The sequence below is a fragment of the Neofelis nebulosa genome, chromosome 6 (genome assembly GCF_028018385.1).
Source record: "Neofelis nebulosa isolate mNeoNeb1 chromosome 6, mNeoNeb1.pri, whole genome shotgun sequence".
Lineage (NCBI taxonomy): Eukaryota > Metazoa > Chordata > Mammalia > Carnivora > Felidae > Neofelis > Neofelis nebulosa.
In genome coordinates, this window is record NC_080787.1 from 73,926,118 (window position 1) to 73,951,698 (window position 25,581).

Below are 25,581 nucleotides of genomic sequence, written 5' to 3' on the forward strand. Positions count from 1 at the left end.
CTTTCTTTTTCTCTGGAAGTTGCCTCCAAATAGTTGTCTCTGAGGTATTCCAGCACTATCAAAGCATATAAAGAGGGTTTTTTTTGTTTTCTTTTTAAAAAAGACCCTCATATATAAACCCTTCAAAGTTGATGAAAATATGTATGGAAGGTTTCCCATGGTGGCAAAATAGATAGGAACTTAATTATTTCTAAACAGATTCATTCAAGTTAATATCCACACAGTCTCCTCCACATAATATCCCATTCCATTTGTGTACCTTGAAAATTTTAGATCTTTTGCCTGACTAAAGTGATCTTCATTATCCCTTCCACATTTCAGTTTCCTCAACATCGAGCCTTCCTATCCCCAGGGATAGGTTTCACTCCAAAACTGATCTTTTAAAGAAAATTTTATTGTATTTACAAGAAACATCATCTAATTGACTTTATCATTTCCCTGGGAATTAATTTTAAATCCTTACTAAAGATCTTTGAGGGCAAGAGCATTTTACAGATCTTTTTTTTAATCCACCAAAACAGTTGGTATAGTGCTAAGTTCATATCATCTTGCAGGCTACTCAAGCTACACAAAAAAGTGAAATTGAGTGTGACTACAGTCAGTATGTTACCATGGCTCTTTCTGAAGAATAAGGATGGATCTCTGAATAGGAATGTATAACTCATCAATACAATTATGACATTTCAAGCTTCTATGCAGAAAAATAGTCTGTTAATCATAAACTGAAATAGTCTTTAATATCTAATTATACACCTACTTTGGTAAGAAAAAAAGTATGATCTCAAATTTTATGATTTTTCACTTTATAATTAGTTTAGTGTAAAGAAACAGATCAATACAGTACTATCTCTACTCCCTCTCTGCAGTGAGTAGAATTTGAAATTTTCAAAGTTCCTTACCATGAAAAGGATGTTTTTGGCCACAACTTAGTTTTTACATTTAGACTGTTGACAATAACTTCATAGCACTTATCCAGATGATCACCCCCCTTGTAAAGGGGACCATCTTTTCTTCTAAGGTTTATACTGAGTTCCAAATTTCATAGAAAATGTCATTAAGACTTACTTGTTTCTCACAGATATTTTATGAATTAGCTCCGATGTTTACCCTCATCATTGTTTCTGAACAAATTTCTGCCAGTGGTTACTTCAAAAAAATAAGCCCCTCTTCAAGGACTGATAGCTTTGGAACCAACTCAGCCACCAATGTATTGATTCAAAAAGACTTAACCAATCAATGTAAACACCCTCTCTTCACTGAGATGTATATAGAGAATAAAATTAGAATCTAGCCAGAATTAGGGCTCATTTTATTATCAACGTCAAAACTCATTTATAACTCCTTGAAATTTGAAGGAAAACTGGAAGGAGAATTTACTCGTTCTAAAAGAAGGGGTAAAGTTCAAGGACACTGAAACCAAGGAATCCCCCAAGGCAAACTGGACTCAATCTCCAAGTCTCATCCACTTCTCTTGCTATATGTTGCCTTTATTCTCTGATCAGCTTTACTGCAAGAAAATGGATGTGGCTCACTTTGGTACCAAGTTGAAAATTCCAATGAAGGGCTCTTATTGCCATTCCATGGATCAAATACTCACTTGTTGCTGATCAAAGGATGGCTGGGAGAGCTGCAATGGGTTAGTGGCAGCACCCCTCACAAACACATGCCTAGAGTTGGAACAGCGGTGAGTGAGCTTTATTTGACATAGCAAATAATAGATGATGGCCATCAGAACTTATAAAAACTTTCAATCAGCAAATAAAGGGCATTTATATGTTGATGCTAATGATACAATGGTAGTTTCATTTTGGTTTAGTCTCTAAAAGTGTATTACATAATTATTGAGTAGCACATTTTTATAATCATCTAATTCAAAGAACCAGGGATGAAAGATGACCTCAAATCTATTGAGCATGATGGTTGCATTTCTTAAGTGTTCTGTCTTCATGCTATAAAGTCACTGATGAATAAAACAAAATCACTTAGAATTTGTCTATTAAAAAACTATTGAACTTCGTAAAGAATTCATGTCCTTTGACAGAAAAATAATGTTTTTTTTTAATTTTTTTAACGTCCATTTATTATTGAGAGACAGAGAGAGTTAGAGCATGAGCAGGGGAGGGGCAGAGAGGGGGAGACACAGTATCCGAAGTGGGCTCCAGGCTCTGAGCTGTCAACACAGAGCCTGATGCAAGACCCAAATTTGTAAACCGTGAGACCATGACCTGAGCCGAAGTCAGACGCTTAACCAACTGAGCCACCCAGGTGCCCCGACAGAAAGATAATGTTAAACAAAAGTAAGCTCTCATATAGATAGCTATTTAGGAGATCAATAAAACAATGATCCAATTTAAGTTAAAAGCAGAAAAAAACCCCAATATTCATATTGCAATTTTCATTGAAGTTTCATTTATTTCAAAATGATTTTTCTGTTAAGGCCAAAATATACTTTTATTCTGCACAATTAGAAGCAGATTATCTTAAAATATTAAAATAATAAAGAATCACTGAACAATATCTAAAAATGATTACTAATGTAAGGGAGAAAAATATTTACCTACTTAACGCTATAATATTTTCCTCTTTAGCATTGCCAGAAAGAGATTTATTTTCCCCTGAAAATTTTCATCAGTGTTTTCTAGGTTGTCCTCTCATCAAACAAACATCACGTTATTCATGATTGCAGATTACACAGATTTGCAAACATTTAATTTTAGAATGCAGTAGATGCCTTACTGAGCATGTTTTCCATAAAATGTACTATGACTAACCTTCCTTTGGAGGATATATTCATCAAGAAATATTGCTGAGTTCTTAATACATGAAGCCTTGTCCCAGCTGGAGATAGAGGGGTGAATATAAATAGTCAATAAAGACAAGCAGTGTTCAGAGAAATACCTGCTGAGACTCACTCTGCCTGAAAAAGTAAGGAACTCCTTAATCAGCAGTGAGCCCTCATTGTGACTCACACTTAGTTGGGGTCACCAGAGAGCTGACAACAAAGGCCCTGCTGCCTGCCCTGGTCTGCAGCTTTGAGAGGTCTATGAACAGCGTGGCGTTTAATACAAAGTGTGGACAAATGAGGCTTATCATTCTGTCTGCAGCATCAGATAAACAATGACCAAATCTCCATTTGATTTGTGTGGAACTCATATATTACCACAACACAGGCAGACCATTACGATGAGAAACTGGAATCTGGGGTGCCCCCCTCCCAATTTCACCAGAGTTAGGAAGTTTCTCTAGAGTCAAGGAGCTTTCCAATATTCTTTTTGAGAACTTTTTCTGTGAAGGGCAAGCGTAGAAATGGAGCAGTACCTTGTGGGAATATTGAACTTAGATCTACATATTTGCCTTTTTTCTTTTCTTGTCTTTCATTTTCTTTTCATTTCAAGATGACAGACACTACAGCATGTTTGCAGGATTAATAGAAATTATACAGAGAAAGAGATCATGCTTGTGAGGAAAGGGAAAATGGCAGGAGGAAATCTCTGAAAATCTAAGAAAGGAGGAGGGGCTCTGAAGCACGGGTGAGAGAGGGGTTTGGAGTGGGGGAGGTGGCGCTTCCACCTGAACAGGGGAGGGCAGCAACAGGGCAGATGCTGGTACAGTTCTCAACATGGTGATGGGAGGGGAAGCTCCCTTTCAATTGCTTTTATTTTCTTTTTTGGTGAAGTATAGGACAGCTGTATCTTCTGCAAGACAATGAGGAGGGTAGAGGGAAGTTTTAGAAGAGAGGTGAAGGTATGAAATAATCCTCCAGGATAGTGTTTCTCAAATTATCCAAGGCAATAGGCCATTTATTTCTAATTTCCAATCCACCATGGACAAATGCTTTTATAAAATAAATAAAAATGAAATAATGGAAAATTAAATGTTTAGAAAGTTAGGCAAAACACAAACAAAACATTTTTAACATAAGATTCAGGAGAATTAAACTTACTCCAAGAAATTACTCTAAAAGTTTGCAAATCCTTACTATCAACTATTAGAATACACTTGTCATGGACCCCTAATAAATAGTTTACAAATGAGTACCAGTTTCTGGAAAACTCTTTAAGAAGCACAGATCTGGGAGAGAGAGAGAGAGAGAGAGAGAGAGAGAGAGAGAGAGAGAGAGAGAGAGAGACTTGAAGCTTACTAGGAATGCATTGCAGAATTTCATTCCAGTGTTACATAAATATTCAAGTTTCATCATGATGAATTAAAAGTGAAACCAGCTATCCTGGTTACATGATTTTTCTATGCAAAGTTCAGCTATTTGTGTACAGACAGGGATAAGCTGGATGACTGGATTCAACAGGAGTTGGACTATTTCTGGTGGAGAACATCAGAGCTCAAAGATGAAAGGGCTTTTGCAAGGACCAAGTAGACCACAGAATATAAACTGAGCAAAGAGTGTAATGAGCTGCGAAGAGGAATGTTGGTTAGGAAGTAAATTATGGGGTTAGTTGACCAGCAGCTTCAATATGAGGAATCCTATCAGTGAAATTGGATGATAGAGGGTGTTGGGGTGGGAAGTGAGATGTTTGAAATCACACTTTCAGAGCTTCTAGGAATAGCAATAGTTAAAGATGTCATTTTAATAAGTAGCAGAAGAGGACTGGGATAAAATACCATTGGAGGGACTAGAATGCCAAGGTGGACAAAGGGTCTTCCTCATGGTGGTGACACCATCAAGAATGACAGTAAGAATGGATTCAAGAAAGGGATTTTGAGTCAAGAACTAAAGACTTTACTGAGTGAAGGAAAATTCATGGAGAAATGAAAGAGATTAATGAGTCAAATGTGATCATGAATATCAAGAGAATGGTGAAGTTTTGGCAAGATAGAGTAGAAAAAAATATATGGAATTAGCAATGTGAAGAAGAAAAAAGGAAACCAACTCCACTTCCTGGCTACAGATACCTGGAGTATGAAAACAGAACAAAACAGAACAAGTCTTCATTCTCTTGACACAGCTCAGTCCTCAGAACCTTGTTAATCACAGAGGGCACCGCAGAGGGGTTTATATGTGCTTAGTTCTGCAATCACAGCCAGCTAGACCCACACACCCCTCTCTCTTTTTTTCGAAACAAAGATAAAGCAAAATATGCTGCTGCTATGTATCTTTAAAAAAGCCAATATCGTGATATATGAGACTACTCTCCTATAAGGAAACGTTTTGATAAAATGTTTGGATACTAAGACTAGAAATATTTCATGTTAGTTGAATTCAGTAACAAAGTAACTGAAAAAGATAAATCGATAAATTATGGTTAGAGGTTGACACAGGAATTATATATGCACTCAAATAGAGGGTGTGTGCTAAATAAAGTGTGCTCATTCTGATAAAAATAATAAGAACCTTTACTATAACATTAGGCTTTTCTGTTTATTATTTTACAATTTTTTTGTTAAAAATAAAACATGATAAATATGATGACCTTTGTTTTATTATTTTAATCATCATTTCTCCCTCAAACTATAGAAATAAAATCAAACAATACACATATATAAAAATGTTACTGGAGTTTTATAAACGTACCTATAAAATTAACAGTGATGAATCTCAAGTCCAATCTAGAAAGTGAAAACAATTTTCCAAATACAGGTTGGAAAACAGTAGTTTCCTGACATGTGAAGTGGGATAATAAAAGCATCAATTTTATAAGATACAATGAGATTGAAATGAGAGAGCTATTGCTATGTACTGAATGTTTGTGTTCCCAAACCCCTCAATTTCATATTCATATATCTCAAATGTGATATTATTTTTGGAAGTGGGGACTTTGGGAAGAAATTAGGTTTAGATGAGGTCCTGAGGGTAGGGTCCCCATGATGGGACTAGTATCCTTAGAAGAAGACAAAAAGAGGCCTGAGGGTCTCCTGTCCTCTCTTCCAGGTGAGGACAAAGCCAAAAGGCAGCCATCTAAGATCAGGAAGAAGTCCTTCACCAGCAAATGAATCTTGGACTTATTTGGACTTAATCTTGGACTTCCCAGCCTCCAAAACTATAAGAAATCAAGGTCTGCTGTTTAAGCCACTCAATCTTCAGTATTTTGCTGTGGCAGCCCAAGCAGATTAAGACAATCATGTAAAGAATGCAATGGGATGACTAGCATACATTGGTGTATAAAATGTTACCATTGCATAATGATTCAAAACTTTACGGGGTGTCTGGGTGGCTCAGTTGGTTAAGCATCCAATAGGCTCAGGTCATGATGTCTCCGCTCGGTTGAGTTCAAGCCCCGCGTGGGGCTCTGTGCTGACAGCTCAGAGCCTGCTTTGGATTCTGTGTCTCCCTCTCTCTACCCCTCCTCCACTCACATTCTGTCTCTCTCTGTCTCAAATATAAACATTAAAAAAATGAAAAACTTTATAAAATACCATAAAACCAATTGTTTGCACAATATAGTAATAGAGGGTTATTATACACTGGACATGTTAGAATAATCATGATAATAACGTAAAAATAATAACACCGTAGTCACATAGCAATGACCAGAGCCAACCACCATTTAGATCACTTTACATGTATAAAAGTGTTTAATCTCATAATAGCACTGTGAAATGGCATGCTGATTATCTTCATTTCATGGAAGAGGAAATTGAAGAACAAAGAGTTTCTAAGTGTTTTACATGTATTAAGTGTTTAACTTTGCTAACAATAATAAGAGATGGGTAGTATTAACTGTCCTCATTTTATAGATGAGGAAAGTGAAGAAGTGTTAATAAAATTGGTCCATGTTTTTCAGCAAATAAATGGTGGAGTTAGAATTTGAACTCATTACCATCTGGCTCAAACCTATGTGTCTAATTATTACCCTGTATTATCAAGAGACCATGGTCTGCCCAAATCTCTTAGAAACAGATAAGCCAGCTCTAATATTCCTATGGAGGACAGGCAATGAACTTGAACCGATAATTCACAAGTGCACATATCTCCTCTTTTCTTTGACATGCTCATTTTACCTATGACTGATGGCCTGAATAGCTGTTTGTGCAAAAGTCTAATCCATTAAATACAGTAATTTTGGTAAAAATAGTAACCTCTAAGGTGGGCAAAGTATTAAATTGAGTATTAAAATCTCATATTGCTTATCAAACTGAATGGAAATTTTAATTTATTAGAAACATAGACCACTTATAATTTTTATTCTTTTAAAATTCTTATTTATTGTATAAACTCATTTCAATCACTTGAAAATGACTGTGAAAATCACTCTGTAGGTCACTGGTTAAAAATGAATGAAATGGAGAAGTTAGCAAAAAAGAGAGACAAACGACTTTGGAGGCAAAAAACAAAACAAAACAAAACAAACAAGGAAATAGATTACCCGGACAACAGCTTCTGAAAAATTGATTCTAACTGACATCTTTAGGCTCTAGTGGTAGCCCACAGCTGGAATAGATCAGTGAAACACCTTGGAAATACCATACATTTTTTTTATCTTTGTAAATATTCAAAGCTGTATGGAAATAATACTTATTTGGTATTTTACTCACAAGTGGTACCTTCAGATTGCTGAATAATTAATATATCTCTCTATGATGATAAAAAATTGTGGAGTTTTGATCTTGTTTACTTGCCCAACATGTAAAAACTGTTTCTCCTTTACATATTATGCATAGCCACTCAGCTCTGAAAACAGCCTTCTGGCTTTTCCTTTTTCACAGAAGTGTCTATTTTCTATAATTCATACCACAACTATTTCATTTTCTCACTCTATATTTGGTTATAAATTAGCTAATATTTCAACAGTTATAAATACCTCTCTTTCAATTTCCTAACTTTCTAATGGACTTTTATCTTAGATTTTGTATTGTCTTTTGAGGACTAAGAATAAAAAAGGGAATCACTGAATACTGAACTGAATTTAGTGTTACAACATAGTTAGCAATATTTCATCACACTATTCACTAAAGTGTATTATTCAATCTAAGGTATATGGACATTCATTAAGACACTATTTCCAAAGTGAAACATAATTAAGTTAGTACTGAGACATTCACATAAAGTTACCTCATTTGGGAACCCCAAACAAAAATTCTATTGAGAGAATTATTTGAATAATATTTTTAGCATCTACTTCACAGTTAATAGCTAGTTCTTAATACCAATAATTGACTAATAACCCATTATACTGATATTCACTTTCCTTTCAAAATCAATACAAAAAAAACCCCCACTATTTTACAAATTGGTACTTTTATAATTAACTGTCAATGAAAAAGGTCATTTTTTCCCCATAAATAGTCTATAAAGTTCTAGGAGTTACATTAGAAAACCCTAGCAAATTATCTTCCTTCTTTTCTACTAATTCCATTTTTAAAAATTGATAACTATTACTTAATATACCCATACCACAGTGAGCATTTTCTTCTCATTTCTCCTCACACTTGTAGAAAAGCTAATATTTTATACTCCACAAATTATATTCTTTTGCTCTTACTTTAAAATGTATTTATTTTCCTCTTGGCTAGAAAAATTTTACAGCTACTTTCTTTTAAAAAGTATTTATTATAAAGATTTTATCTCATTAGAGTTATGCAATAGTCTGTATCTTATTTTTTATTTTTATTTATTTATTTTAATGTTTATTTATTTTTGAGAGAGAGAAACAGATTGCAAGCAGGGGATGGGGGGAGAGAGAGGGAGACACAGAATCTGAAGCAGGCTCCAGGCTCTGAGCTGTTCGCACAGAGCCCGATGTGAGGCTCAAACTCAAGAACTGTTAAGATCGTGACCTGAGATGAAGTTGGATCCTTAACCAACTGAGCCACCCAGGCATCCCTGAGTGTTTATCTAATATTTATTTATATATAATATTTACATAGAATATTTATTATATATTTATTTATATATATAAAATATTTATTTATATATACGTGTGTGTATATATGTATATATATAAATTGTACAAACTGTATGACTCTATTGACTATATAGTGCCACAAAGCTAGATATTTGAAAATTATTTATATTATCAATTAAATTACATTACCCGATGTTTAATATCATATAGCTAGCAAGAATTGGCACTGCCAGAAATGAAATGTGGCTATTTTAGGGATTATTTAGTAAATGCTAGCCATCTGTTTGAGGCCTCTATATTTTGGAATTGGGTATCTATGCATAAGTGTGACAGCTGTAAAAGCCCCTTTCAATTACCCTATGTGTACCTTGAATTCACTTAAGTAGAATCAAGTGTAGCTAGAGAAACAACATCCAAACATCTCCATTTACCTATCTAAGAGAAGGATACTGAATAGTCAGCAAGAATTAGTGGGAAAAAAAAATCAGGAAATTAGAACCACAAGTCTGTGTTTCAGAACCTTCATGGACTTTGAAGAGTGGATTAATTAGCCTTGGGCAAGACACATGATACTGAGATTTTCTTTATTTCCTCTTCCACACAACAGGGACAGTGAACAAGAAAGTCTCTGAGGTCCCTTTAAATTTAAATTGTCCTTAACTATACTGTGAAATTGAATAAAGGAAAACTCATTTAAAATAGAACTAGGAGGCCAGAAGGGGGAGCTCTCACACACTACCACTCATCAGTCCCAGACCCTAACAGGAAGAGAGGTACCTTGCATTCCCAACATGAAGAAGTCTATACTTTACTATTCCAGCAAGGAGTTTGAAAGATTTTCTCCTTGTCCAGCAACAGCCCATCCAATAACAGACTGTCACAATTCAGCCAATGAAAAGCCACACTTTGACCCAGTTTACTCCAATGAATTTTTGTTTGTAATAGTCCCTCCCAACTCCCACCTTTCCTCTATAAAAGAGCATTCCTCTCCTTTGTTCTCCAGACTTGCTATGGTTTTGCCATAGTTTGCATGTCCTGAATTGTAATTTTTTGTTATTCCCAAATAAATCCATTTTGTTGGTAAAGTAACTGGCTATTTTATTTTTAAGGTTAATACATACACTGTAAAATTAATTAAATAAGGAGGCCATTAGACTGATGTGACTCTAATGCCATGGTGGCCTACACAAGCAAACCCAAATTGAATTCGGTAAATGCCTCAGGGTTATGAAACCAAAATGTTATAAGGACAACCAATCACAAACAGCTAACTAGGCTTTAAGCTAGAGCCAATCAATAGTTTCTTTACTTTGCATCCATCTTTTCTCTATAAAAGTCTCTGTGAAGAAGTGCTCCTGACAAGTTCTAGTTTGGTGTTGCCCAATTCAAATCAATTTTTTCTCAAATAAACTCTTAAATTTTTTATATGCCTCAGTTTATCTTTTAACAACACTCAGCTATCTGAGCAAGAAAGGTTTAAAGGGCAAAATTCATTTCAACAGAGCAGAGCATTAATGTAACAGAAAAAAAATGAGTACAAAATAATGTTTTGTTGAATAGTGGGTGAAGACTAAGAGTTCTAGAAGTCTTTCCCATCAACAGATAATTCCGTTTTTAAATAAATCCTCACACTGATACAATCATAAGGGAAAAGAACCTGTAACAGGATTCACTGGCAACTTTTATAGCAATTTGCAAAACATGCAACTGTAGCAAAGTACCTGATTCCTTAAGTTTCCACATTACCCAGTCTGTGTCATAGCTAATAAAAAATGAAATAGAAAAGACTATAGAAAAATAATGAATGAAGGCTCATTCTGAAGCATGGTGCTTGGTTATTTGCAGAAGGAACATAAGAAGTCTCTGCTTTTAGAATACAAAACCTTAGACAAAGAAGTGACAAATCCAGTAGTCCTCCCTGAGTAATGTGGGCAATCTAGCATGGGCTTCTGAGGTCAGCCCATGAGCTATGTAGAGTCTAGTCTCGGAACTGGATAAATTCACACATATGTAATTTAATCTGATGGCAGGACAGGGAGCTGGGAGGACCACACCTAAAGTGTATATTTACATAAACAGTACTCACTGTCTATAATACATATATATTTAATCTTATTCATCTATAAATAATATATATATATACACACATTTAATCTTATTCATCTATAAATAATAATTCATTCCATTAACCTTGTCAACTAAGTATTTTTAATTGTATTGTCAAATTAATTAAACAAGGAAGCCATTAGACTGAGGTGGCTCTAATGCCATGGCAGCCTATATAAGCAACCAAAAATCTAAGCCTATAAATGCTCAAGTTTACAAAATCAAAATATTAAGGGTAACTAATCACAAACAGCTAATCGGGCTTGAAGTTGTAGCCAATCAAATCATTTCCTTTCCTTGCTTCTGAACATTCTCCAGATGTCTTTCCCTCTAGCTCCTGTCAGCAACCACTCCTAAACACTTCCGATTTGGCATTGCCCAATTCGAACAGGTTTTCACTCAAATAAACAAATTTTTAATATGCCTTGGTTTATCTTTTAATACTTCTATGTCTCCAAAAATTAAAATAGAATTTTTTGGTTATTTTCAGAGCTATGGACATAAAGAAGCTGGACCTATATTAGGACTACAATAAGGTTCTCTTTTCCAGAACGAGAGGATTGATGAATAGCCCCTCCAAAAGAATGTGGTCTGAGTGGTCTACATCCAAGAGATGAGTTTCTCTCCAAACACCAGACTGTGTTGAAAATACAGAAGTCTGGATTTTTGTTTATATGGCAAAATAAATGTCCTGTTAAGAAGCTTAAATTTTAGGTAGGACAATAATATACACACTTGATATAAAAGCCTTGTTTACATGGTGGTTTAGGAACACATTCATTCTTTAAAGGACAAAATAAAAATAGTTTGCTTCACATCCAGATCTTTCATGGCTCTCAGATAAAGGTTTTAGAGAAAAATGTCTGTTTGAATGAAGTGAATTTATTTCTGTTCCAGTGTAATAATAAAAATTCATCATTTACATTTATTCATACATTTGTATCTTTTTAAACAAAAACCATCAGTCTGATGCTTGCTTTCTCAGTTCATATTAAAAGCTCATATTTGGAGCGTTTGAGGAATTGACATAGTTCATAAATATTTGCTTTTGGAGACAAATGATAGTAATTAAATAAAATGCTGCGTGTTTTACTGAATGAGCAATGTAAAAACATTTAGGCATATAGACTCAAAGGGTAAATCTCTTCAATTTAAAAGCAGTTTACTATTTTACATCCTTAATGAAAGTCTTGATTATTGGTGATATACTCGCACCAATTTATACTCACGTTAAATTAGTTAACCATATTTTCTTAACTAATCAAATTGTTAACTACTGTTAAGCACACTATGCCTGTTAGATTTCCCATAAAGAACAACTGCAGGAAGAATAATGAAGTTCTGAGTATAATGCCAAATATCATTTGGCTTCGTTGAGTATAACATGCTATTGGATATTAACGGTTGTGTGTTTGTGTGTGTCTGTCTTCCTGCCAGTGAAAAGATCATGGGCTTTCTTTTCAGACATCTATGGATACGAATTTAAGAATAACCTTTCTTGGCTGTGTGAAATTAGGTAAGATATCAGGCTCATAATCCTAAAGATTAAATGACAAATTCTCATTCCAAACTTCACTTTCTCTTTATGTCTTCTATTCATCTCTCTACAGGTTTTCCTCCTCTCCACTGCTCTTCCACACTCCCCTTTCCCATTGCTTGTCATTTCTCTTTCATGTGGCAGAGACTGAAATACCTTCCACCACAAAACAAAACTCTTTCCCTTCTGTTGAGCTCACAACATAACGACACCCCTCGCGCTGGCCCTGGAAGTTGGATGCAGCCATTTGACTGAATTCCTGAAGTGAAAAACACTACTTCCAGGTCTGGCCCATAGAAGCCATGATGCCATTCTCTGCTCTCTTTTTCCATTCATTGGCTGAATGTACAAAACTCAGAGGACAAGGAGGAGGGTGGATTCAAAACCATGGATGAAAGGTGCCGGAGTCCTTGAACACTTTGTGAATACCAGCATTGAACTGTAGGTAACAAAAATAGAGTTCTATAAAGCCACCAAGAATAGGGATTATTTTTACATACGCTAGCTTTACTTTAATTTGTGCAGAAATTGGTACCTTGAACTGAGATATTGTGGTGACACCCACTTATTGATCAGGTGGCTATTGGCAAGAAAACTGCTATGGAAGCGGGACACCTGGAGAGCCACACTATGCTGTGGTAAAACACTTGGCAAAAAATGCCACCTGCATTAACATGATAGGAAACCATGTGCCTGTAGCTTTAGAGGAACAGATTGGAAAACAAAACACTAGGTTTTCTACCAGTGATTTTTACTGCCTAGTAGCAATACAGAAGGAAGAGAGAACCTCAGGCAAACAATTAACAATCTGCAAGTTAAAAAGACAAACAAAAACTTTTATACCTCAGACGGTGAAAACAAATACGGCTATGCTGACATTTAAATAACATTCAGGCCCCACAAATGGCATGGCTATTAAAGCTATAAAACCATGAGACAGACCAAAGCATAATCCCCATTTCTTACTTTGGATTTGGCCAAGGAGAATGATCACAAAAGTTGCTCTCGGAACCCCAGATGAGGGAGTGACTCTGGGAAAAGCAGAATCAGGGTCTAATTAGAGCTGATCAGAAACAACTAAGCAGCTGTAGAGGTAGGTAGAGCCAAAGGATCCTATTAAGTCTGAGTCTTGAACTCTTGACAGTCACCAGCTGAATATTTTCAATAAACAGTTACAGGAGCAAGAAATAAAAGTAGTACTCAAATTGAGTGTGTATCAGCCCCCCTCCCCCTCCCCAGGGGTTGTGAAAATGCAGATACTTTGTTGTATCCCCTGAGTTCTGAATCTGATGTTCTGGGTGGTGCCCAATAATTTGCATGTCTAACAAGTTCCCAGGTGCTGCTGATGCTTCCGGTAGGAGACCTTTTGAAAACTATTGATGTATGTAGGTTACTCAAAGAAACATGAGATCTCTTGTCAGTGACATTAGCTAGTCTTAGTGTAATGCGCACACAACATGCATTTTGCATTCCTTTAAATCCTCTCTCTTCAAATTTGTATCACCCTCCTATTTTTGCTTCTTTTACTATGACCCACTCCCTTTTCCTCTTCTTTCTTTATCCATTCTTTTTCATTTCTACTCTTTTCTCCTTTTGTCTATCCTCCTGTCTTGGAAAGATTCTTGGTAGACTGAATTGAAATGTACATCTCAAAGTAAAAATTTCCAGGAATCTGGAAGAGTCTATTTTAAATATCCTTCTTAAAAGAAAGTTATCACTAAGCAGTTGTGGCCTCTTTTAAAGTGGTGCTCTCTATACAGCTAATGTTCAAAGATGATCCGTTAAGGAGTCATCTATTTATTAATCAAACTCCAAGAATGTTCAGTTTTCTTGGAGGGAGCTAGGGTAAACTCTCAAATGGGAAATAGACATTAAATAATTTTTCTTGCAAAATGATTATTGCCCTTGTACTATTCTCTCATCAAAAGGATAGGACTATAAAAAGCATTTGTATATAGTATATATGTTATATATATTTATATATTTTATGTATTATATATGTTAGAACATTTATATTCCTTTTAAAAAACTTCTTGAGGGTCCCCATGTAAACGTGTTTAACGATCTCTAATGTGTGCAATGTTTTTCTTGTATCCATTCCAAATCTGTTTCACTTGTCAACCTTAAAAAATAAAATAGCCAGTTATTATGTCAGCAAAAGTTTTATTCAAGAATGAGAGTAACTGTGTTCAGGATGTTAGGTAGAAGCTAGACAAGAACACGGGTAAGAACGCCCTGAGGCAGAGTCTCAAGTCCTTAAAGGGGAATGAGAAAGACACTTGCTGGAGGCAAGGGTAGTGATTTAAAAAAAAAAAAAAAAAAAGTGAGCAGCGTGGGTGGGTGGCTTAGTTAAGTGTCAGACTCTTGATTTTGGCTCCGGTCATGATCTCATAGTTCATGGGATCGCTCCCCTAAGTCTGCTCTGTACTAACAGCAGAGCCTGTTTGGGATTCCCTCTGTCCCCATCTCTCTCTCTCTCTCTCTGCCCCTCCCCCACTCATAACAAATAAATATTTAAACTTTAAATAATATTAAACTTTAAAAATAAAAAACCTACATGTTATAAGCGCAGGAGCTCAACATCCTGACCTTGCAGCTTCCAAGACCTTGGAGTTGACAAAGCAAGAGTCACAGGGACAGAGCCTGTGCTCTCCTCTTCTCCCTCAGAGTAACCCCTGCACTCATTAGAATCCATTTGCATTGCCGGAACAGCCCTGCCCAATGGAGAAAGGCTACCCAGAGAGTTTGCTGCAAACCTTGCAGACTCAAAAACTCCCCCACCCACCTGTAGGAGGAGTTCCCCAAAAGATTGGAAGCAGCTTACTTTAGAGACCACCCCTCTGTACCTCACAGCTCCTCCTGGCTCAGAAACACCCAGATAATATCCAATCTCAAATCAACCCAAGGATCGGTTTCACTTCCCGGAACCTGCCCACTGCCTGCTCTCCCACCTCGAGAGTGTACTTTTGCTTTAATAAACTGCTCTGTGCTTGCTCCTTTCCTCCTGGCTGTCTTTATTCTGATCAGGGATACCCAAGTAAATCTTCTTCCTGGGGAATCCAAAGACAGGTATCTCCGTTCACACAACACAGATGCTTTCTCACTCCCTAACAAGGACAAACCAACTATGGTGAAGCACAGACAAATCTATAAAACAAAGGGAGTATTCTTTTTTAGAGGGGGAAAAACAAAAAAAAACAACAAAAAACCGGGGGGGGGGGGGAGTTGGGAGGGGCTGTTTACAACAGAAGTCCATTGGAGGAAAATAAGAGTTCAAAGAGGCAGTGGCTTCTCATTGGCTGCAGGCAAGGGTGCCTTGCTGTTGCTGGTCTGGGAGGAAATCTTCCCTCTTCCCACTGAAGTGTGCAAGAGGCAACTAGTCGTAGGTAGTGTGTGTGATGGTTCCCCTTTCAGGGTTTCCCGAATCCCTTTTAAGTGAGGTTTCCTTCACTCATTTTCACACAGTGAAGGCACATTTCTTTTCTTTTTTTTCTGTAAGGATGTAGATCAGGGGGTTATCATCCTCTTCAGATATTTCTCAAATATATAAAGACAACAGTTCTGATATATATGTTAAATTTTTCTCATGTTCAAAATATAAAAATCTCAAAAGGTTCTAGACTGATGGTTTTGAAGCTTTTAAACCAAACTATTAAAGGCCAAAGTTCTTCATGGCAGTGTGGACATTTAATATGTTAAGGACTAAAATTACGTGGCTCTGAAATATTCGGTCTTCATTACAGATTGTTGGAGATGTTTTAATGCATTTCTATATTTTCATTATAATTTAAGCCTTCTCATTATTTCTATATAACCCAGATGTTTAAAAAAAACTCATTACATATCCTATTTGTAAATCATGTATTATTGTTATATGTCAACCTCCTAGGATAATGTTATCGCCTCCTTACTCAAAGCATAATCATTTGGATCTTCATTTCTCCAAATCCCTTACCATGACTCATATCCTACTTACAATCCTCAGACCTCATACCTTGTATTTACCGTTTAGATTTTCTTTGCTCCAGCCAAGCTACTCAGTCATTTTTATCTGAAATAAGTCTTTCTCCATTCCCTTCCATGCTATGTATCTCTTTTGGAAGGTCAACCTATTTCCTTTACTGGATTCATGGAAATGTTATTTCAGTAATAAATTCCAGTCTTCTTTAACTCTGTTATTTATAGGATGACTTGGGTTAAAATTTGGGGCTCTCCCAAGCATTTTCTAAAAAGGTGATAATAACAAATGTGGCAGTTAAGTAAGATTTATGGAGAAAAGAAAAAGGAAGTAAACCATTAAACTTACCTCTCAGATGACAGGAATTTTGTTACGTTCACTGTGTTATCACCAATATCTGGTATAAAGTAAGTAGTTAACAAACAAAACTTTCATCTTTTTAATTAATTTGGCACAAATACATTTAATCTATACCATAAATTGCTTCTTTATGAATTTTAAGTCAACAAACAATTATTGTATATTAGCTATGTGTTGAATACTGTGCTAGCCAGTTGACATAAAAGGATGAAAACATATAGTCCCTGTGTTCAAGGACTCTGAGTTTCCATAGGAATCTGAATAAGTAAGTTGGCAATAACAATAAAATTCTATTAGAGCTATGTTAAAAGTGTTACAGGTTTTTATAGGAGCATTTAAGATAAGCCTAGTTCTTAGATTGGGGCCATGGAATTTACAAAGGAGGAATTTACAGGAAATTTACAAGGAATTTACAAGAATGTCATTTCCAGGGAAGAAACAACAGGTACAAAAGCCTAGAAGCAAGAGAGGGTGTAAAGTGTGGGTAAGGACAATAGCTTAAAATGGCAGCCTTCAGCACATGACAAGAGTAATGATTAGAGGTAAACCCAGAGAGCAAGGCAACACCACATCAAAAATTTCAAGAGCCAGGTAAGTGAGTGTGGACTTTAAGGATATTGAAGGCACACTAAAAGGTTTTAAACAGAGAATGGGGATGACATCATCAGATTTCAACCCTGGACATTCAGTCTTTCGTGAAGGGCACAAAGTATGCTCCATAAGAACATGGACATAGGGGGCGCCTGGGTGGCGCAGTCGGTTAAGCATCCGACTTCAGCCAGGTCACGATCTCGCGGTCCGTGAGTTCGAGCCCCGCGTCAGGCTCTGGGCTGATGGCTCGGAGCCTGGAGCCTGTTTCCGATTCTGTGTCTCCCTCTCTCTCTGCCCCTCCCCCGTTCATGCTCTGTCTCTCTCTGTCCCAAAAATAAAAAAAAAAAAAAAAAAAAAAAAAAAAAAATGTTGACAAAGAACATGGAGATAGGAGGCAGGATATTGTACTGACTGATTCACATATATTCACAGATACACATGTGGACTGAATCATCACCTTACTTTTATTTTACCTCTATGTGACAAGTTATTTATCAATAAATTTTGTTGTATGGATTCCAAAGTAAGGTGAAGAGTTGGAGGGAATCTTTCTCAGTGCAAGTGGATTGGAGGGAGAGAAGCCCCAGCCAGCAGAACAAGCTGGAATGCTGTAGGGATGAGTAATTAGAATATGAGAATTTACGACTAATTGTCTGCTGGAATGAGGAAAAGGAATGAGTCAAGGCTTATTTTAAAACTTAGGCGCGGTAAATGGTTGCTTCTTAGAGTATATTTTATCTTCACAAACTAAAGGGTACGATCCTAGAGGTCAGAGACTATTTCCTTCCCACCGACTGTACCTGGTACAGAACTCTCCTAAAGCAGGTTCTAGTGAATGGCTGTGGACTGGCCATCTCAAGATTAAGAGTGGGGCCACATTTGAAATTCTGTGTGTTTGCCTTACCTCAGATTTTGTGCAGTTCAATGATACTAATCTGAAGCAAAACTTTAAAAATGAATATGAATAAAAAGTAGTTTGAGAACAGAATGCAGCAGGTCAGAAATGAATATCACAAGGTTTCTTTGCTTATGATTGGAATTGAAGAAATGCAAGATGACGTTTCAGTTATAATGTGTATTATTCATTTTGATGTCTTCAAAAATCACTACACCTATGTAAATTTTGGTTTCCCCTTAATCATTTTATCTTGTATGTGCAAACACTGTTTTCGATATAACAGTGAAAAATTAGCAACTGACTCTCCAAATGCAAGCAATATTCACTTGAAAAAATACCAGCATCCCTGAGAAATGGGAATTATTTTTTTCACTGTAATATTACTAGATTATAGCTTGAGTGGATGTTTGGTGAGATGGTATTCAGAGCAAAATAGCAAGTGCCACAGAAAAGGTGAGATAAAAAAAAAAAACTATGTTAACTGACTCCATTTAACAACATGCAAGAGGAAGTTTGGCTCCCTATCTTTAATGTAAATTATCTGCACTAAAGCCCATGACACTGTAAATGCTTGCAGCCAGCATGCAAATTCCTACCCCTTCTGCTTCTATTAATTGAGATGTTTGCTTACTAAGTCAAGTATTTCCCAAACCTGTTGATGTTGATCTTATTAATGGTTTCATGCAGTTGAATTTTTTGTTTACATTACAGATTAATGTGTTTACTAACATTTTGAATAGACTCAGTTAATGAACACTCTGTAGAGCAATTTTGAAAAATAGTTTAAGATTCATAAAAACAAAGAATATAATATCTGTAGTAGAGGCTAACAGACCAAATTTTAATTCCTGGTTCATTTCACAGTAAAATTGCTGACGCTGGGTACATGGCTTCACAGTTAGGGATGACATTTCCCAGCCCCCTAGCAACCAAGTCCAGTCCAACTTGGCTACTGGACTCCTTTCTCTTAAAGGATATAGGACAAAATTCATATACACAACTTCCAGGTCAGTTCCAATTTATTTTTTTTTAATGTTTATTTTTGAGAGAGAGAGAGACAGAGAGAGACAGAGCATTAAGTGGGGGAGGGGCAGAGAGGGAGACATAGTATCTAAAGCAGGCTCCAGGCTCTGAGCTGGCAGCACAGAGCCCAATGCCAGGCTGGAACCCATGAATCCCAAGATCATGACCTGAGCTAAAGTCTGATGTATAACCGAATGAACCACCCAGGCACCCCCAGGTCAAGTGGCTTATCCTGAACTGTTCACCTTCCTTTAGGCTGCAAAGAAGATTTTGGAAATGGCACAGTTTTGATCACAAAGATGAGGCAGTGTCTAAATAAGAATGAGATGAAGGAAGCCTCCATCTCTAACAGATTTCATGAGGCAGAGCTTCCCTGTTGGTTAGGCTGTTTTCTGAGAGGGGGAAAAAAACAACAACAATTTCTCTTGTATTTAAGCCATTGCATTTTTGGAATCTTCTTTGTTACAACTTAGCCTCTATCCTAATACAAATTCTTATCCAGAAATTCCTCTGCTAGGAATATATCATAAAGAAATAATCTTACATTGAGAAGAAATAGCACTGCTATATAACTTTGTTTTCTGAGCCCAAAAAGGAGAATAGAGAAATTTTAGTAAATTACAAACAAATGAAGTTTGCCGTTAAGAGGGCCTATTCTAGTAAACATAGGAGAAACTGAGAACATCACCATTTTGAATTCTCAAGAAAATTTGAAAGAAAAAGGTTTTATCACATCCCAGATATTGACATGTTACGTCTTTTTATCTGTAATTATCCTATGACATTTCCCAATTATACCAATAAGGGACATGGACAAATGAGCACATCCCGAGGAAAGCTATCAGCAATTATGTCATATGAGAAAAAGAAGAAGAAAATGAGAATACTTAACCTAAAGAAGAAATTATTTATGCATAACCTGGTATATTTATCTAAGTATCTCAAAACTCCTTAGGATAATATAAATTATTCTGAATTAATCAAGGACAGAATTAGAGCCAGTGATTGGAAGCTAAAACAAAACAAAACCCCACAAATTTCAGCTCTACAAAAAGATGGTTTCTAATGGTATGAACCTTTACTAGAATGAAGAGCTAATTGTCATTAGTGGTGCCCAAAAGGGAGATTAATTACCATTTGATGGAAAGTATTCAGACAGAAGGATGGTATCCAAGGTCCCTTTCAATTCTCAGCATCTATGGTTCTCTGCTGATATGCCAGGCAGTTTTTCTTCATCAACATCAGTTACTACAATCTTTCATGATTTGAAAATCTTGAAGTTTTTGGTACTGCAATTGTTTCAGCATCTTTTGTATAGCGAGAATACAAACTCTGGATAGGGCTGTGCACTCCCAAATCCTAATTCTAATGTTTAGGAAAGTTACTTATGTGGTGTAAAACTTGGTTTTCCCATTTCCAAAATGAGGTTAATGATATGTCTAGTGCCTAGGTTTTTATGTATGTTAAATAAGAAAATGCAACTGCAAATCGCTTCTCAGCCTTTTGGCTAAGATCAAGTGAAGAAAATTCAACTGCTTAGCATAATTCTATAAAAAAAAATCACAGAATGTTAGGTGTTGTTATACCCTCATTGATTAAATCATTCTATGTGTGATTTATTTTGACTTTTGAACATCATGTCAGTAGTCTATTTGCAAACCAGCTACCCATTTTTTTAAAAGACTTTACTTTTTTTAGAGAAATTTTAGGTTTACCACAAAATTGAGAGGACAGAGATCACCCAGATAGCCCTGCTCCCACACGGTTTGCAGCCTTCCCCGTTATCAGCATACTCCCCCAGACCAATACATTTGTTACCACTGATGAACCTACACTGACACATCATAATCACCCCAAGTCCCTACTTTACATTAGTTACCTCTTCATGTGGTACATTCTATGGGTTTGGACAAATGTATAATGACATATATCCATCATTATAATATCATATAGAGTATTCCACTGCCCTAAGAACTCTCTATGCTTCACTTATTCATTTCTCCTCCCCCAATCCCTGGCAATCACTGACCTTTTTACTATCTTCATAGTTTTGCCTTTTCCAGAACATCATATAGATGGAATCATACAGTATGTGGCCTTTCAGATTGGGCTTATTTTACTTAGTAATATGCATTTAATTTTCTTCCATGTCTTTTCATTGCTTGATAGTTCATTTATTTTTAATATTGAATAGTATTCCATGTTCTGGATGTTCCACACTTCTTTTACCCATTCCCCTCCTGAAGGACATCTCAGTTGCTTCCAAGCTTTAACAATTATGAATAAAGCAGCTATAAGCAACTGTGCACAGGTTTTTGTGTGGACATGAGTTTTCAACTTCTAAGAGCCATCCTCTTTCCTCTCTCCTCTTATTCCTAGCTCCCATTATGGTCTCAGAATAAAACCTTAACACATTTTTGTCTTTATGGGCATTCATTTACTCCATTTTTTTGTTGTTGTTGTTTTTCTCTTAGACTTGCTTAGCTTCTCAGCTTCCATGTGGGGTGCCCTAAAATTGACAATACAAGATGAAAGCAGACGCTAATGCCAGGTTTCCCCTCTCTGTATTTCTATCTTCTAAATGATCTTAGCCACATAGCTTTTCACTGCATTATTGGTTCTCCAATGCTTTCAGGCAGAATTTTTTAAATATAAATTTTGTCCTGAGTTTCTCTTTGTCCCCATCGGGAGGATGTGCCTGAAAAATCTGAGCTGCATCTACTGGACCCTGGAGTTAAAGAATGCATGTTTTTATTGCAAAATTCAAGTCAGTATTCTTTTACCTTCGTACTAAAGTCCCTGGGAAATGCCCGTTCACATTTATAATAGTAACAAACTTTTATGCTTTTATATTTTGCATGGTTGAGAATACTTTACATCTGTTTAGTGACTTAAAGCTTTCATGGTACTTTTATATGTGACACTGCTGTGATCCTCACAACAGCAAATCTACAGCAAGTCAGATATCATTTTCTTTACTTTTGGGAAGAGGGATTGGAGATATAGGGATATGAAATGACTTCCTCAAGGCCACACAGCTTGACAAAACTTAGAAGTACTGCACCGAATATTCAGTCTTATAATTCCCATTTGAAGTGCTGTTCCACACTGCCAACTCATCCTAGAACACAGAAGAGACCCACTGAGAACAAAGTAAGCAACAAATCACTAGAAAGTGACAAGCACCTATCATATGGGTTTTTATACAGATATTTATTTCTTCTCTACAATTATAAAATGAATTCTATCCACCCACAAACATGTTGACCATACTTTATTCAATAAACATACCCTTTTCATACTTACACTTGACTATGCTTAGTCAAGAGCTGCATTACTACTTAGAAAACAGTAGTTCAAATGTTTCTTTCAGATTGAAATTATAAAACGTTAATGCCTACTAACTTACTTAAACACTTAGAACCTACTTTTAGTCATCCATTCTCTAATATAGGTAGAATTCATGGTAGAATTCCTTAGAGCACAATTCATGGTAGACATTTTATAAAGTACATGTAAATAAAGGGCATGTAATTAGGATTCATTTTAATTTTGCAATGCACCAAAAATAGCATTAACATTTTCACGTGCCTTTCCTATTAGAAGGTTCTACAGATAATAGGACAATAGTTAACACTGAACACTAAGTGCTATAGCCACACAGTTCTAAGGACTGTTGCCATTAGGGTTTCTTTAAAAGTTCTTCAAAAGTACCTCGGGACTTTTTGCCTCAAGGCTCTTGCACATGATATTCCCTGTCAGGAATCCTATTTTAAACCCAACCGTAGAATACAAATTGTCTGACAAAGAGATGATTGAAGAATCATTTGGATCCAAAACTCCAAGTTCTTTAATTCAGTAACTAAATCCATCAAGCTACTTCTTTAGAAATATGAAGGTAAAATGTACGCAATGTTTTTTAGTTGCCATATAATAATAAATAATAAGTATAAAACTAAACGTAAAAATAAAAATAAATAATAAATAATAAATATAAAGCCATATAATTTATTCATCTAATCTCAAATAATCTACATGAATGCATGCTCTAAAAATGTGGTAATGCCTTCATTCTCATCCATTCTTTCCATAATAGAATAAGTTCATTTCTTCTTTTATCTTTTCACATCTGCAGCATCTTAAACTAAAAAATACCTTGGTGAAAGTGTTCTGATTTGAACTAAAGAGAAGAGTCATATAATGCTAAATGTTTAAACATTTTGCATTCTTTTAAAAAATAATATTGCATAAGAAACTAAAATATTTTGTGCAATTATTTCATGTATCCTTATGAGAACTCTGTCTTTTTAAAGAAGACATGATTCTAATATTAAAATTAATATAAAAGTATTGGAGATATATTAATGACAAAATGTTGTATTACAAAATCTGGAGCACAACATATCTCTAGTATGTCTTGTAAAAGACAAAATAGATATGGAAAAATAGTGTAATGTGCCTTTTACAGCACGAGGCCAAATTTAATGAACTCACTTTGCATATACTGACAGATGAATTGCTGGTGTTGCGAGCTCTCTACAAAGAATTGTTCAAAGATATGACATAATTACATATCCAGAGCCTAATTCAAAATTTGGTATTTTAATGTAGCAGTTGTCTTTTATTAATAATTTTACACAAATAGTCTAGGTTATTTTAAAAAAATGGTAGCATATATCTTTTTTTTTAACTTTATTTTTTATGTTTTTAAATTTACATCCAAATTAATTAGCATATAGTGCAACAATGATTTCAGGAGTAGATTCCTTAGTGCCCTTATCCATTTAGCCCATCCCTCCTCCCACAACCCCTTCCGTAACCCTCAGTTTGTTCTCCATATTTATGAGTCTCCTCTGTTTTGTCCCCTCCCTGTTTTTATATTATTTTTATTTCCCTTCCCTTATGTTCATCTGTTTTGCCTCTTAAAGTCCTCATATGAGTGAAGTCATATGATTTTTGTCTTTCTCTGACTGACTAATTTCATTTAGCATAATACCCTCCAGATCCATCCATGTAGTTGCAAATGGCAAGATTTCATTCTTTTTGATTGCCAAGTAATACTCCATTGTATATATACACCACATTTTCTTTATCCATTCATCCATCGAGGGAAATTTGGGCTCTTTGCATACCTTGGCTTTTGTTGATAGTGCTGCTATAAACACAGGGGTGCATGTGTCCCTTTGAAAGAGCACACCTGTATTCCGTGGATAAATGCCTAGTAGTGCAATTGCTGGGTTGTAGGGTAGTTCTATGTTTAGTTTTTTGAGGAACCTCCAGACTGTTTTCCAGAGTGGCTGCACCAGTTTGCATTCCCACCAACAATGCAAAAACAGATCCTCTCTCTCCACGTCCTTGCCAACATCTATTGTTGCCTGAGTTGTTAATGTTAGCTGTTCTGACAGGCGTCAGGTGGTATCTCACTGAGGTTTTGATTTGTATTTCCCTGATGATGAGTGATGTGGAGCATTTTTTCATGTGTCAGCTGGCCATCTGGATGTCTTCTTTGGAGAAGTGTCTCTTCATGTCTTTTGCCCATTTCTTCACTGGATTATTTGTTTTTTGGGTGTTGAGTTTGATAAGTTCCTTATAGATTTTGGATACGAACCCTTTATCTAATATGTCATTTGAAAATATCTTCTCCCATTCTGTCAGTTGCCTTTTAGTTTTGCTGATTGTTTCCTTCACTGTGCAGAAGCTTTTTATTTTGATGAGGTCCCAGTAGTTCATTTTTGCTTTTGTTTCCCTTGCCTCCAGAGACGTGTTGAGTAAGAAGTTGCTGCGGGCAAGATCAAAGAAGTTTTTGCCTGCTTTCTCCTTGAGGATTTTGATGGCTTCCTGTCTTACATTGAGGTCTTTTTTTTTTTTTTTAATTTTTTTTTCAACGTTTTTTATTTATTTTTGGGACAGAGAGAGACAGAGCATGAACGGGGAGGGTCAGAGAGAGAGGGAGACACAGAATCGGAAACAGGCTCCAGGCTCTGAGCCATCAGCCCAGAGCCTGACGCGGGGTTCGAACTCACGGACCGCGAGATCGTGACCTGGCTGAAGTCGGATGCTTAACCGACTGCGCCACCCAGGCGCCCCACATTGAGGTCTTTAATCCACTTTGAGTTTATTTTTGTGTATGGTGTAAGAAAGTGGTCCAGGTTCATTCTTCTGCATGTCGCTGTCCAGTTTTCCCAGCACCACTTGCTGAAGAGACTGTCTTTATTCCATTGGATATTCTTTCCTGCTTTGTCAAAGACTAGTTGGCCATATGTTTGTGGGTCCATAAAAAATGGTAGCATATATCTTAACTCCAGACCAA

The 25,581-nt window shown here is 36.1% G+C and overlaps 1 long non-coding RNA gene across 1 annotated transcript; it reads right to left on the reverse strand.

The window, feature by feature from the left end:
- Positions 1–21,776: 21,776 nt before the first annotated feature.
- On the reverse strand, positions 21,777–24,487 carry LOC131514462 (uncharacterized). Its single transcript, XR_009263077.1, has 2 exons — positions 24,404–24,487; positions 21,777–22,392 (listed from the first exon to the last, which is right to left on the reverse strand). It is a non-coding gene; the product is annotated as an uncharacterized LOC131514462 (long non-coding RNA).
- Positions 24,488–25,581: the final 1,094 nt, after the last annotated feature.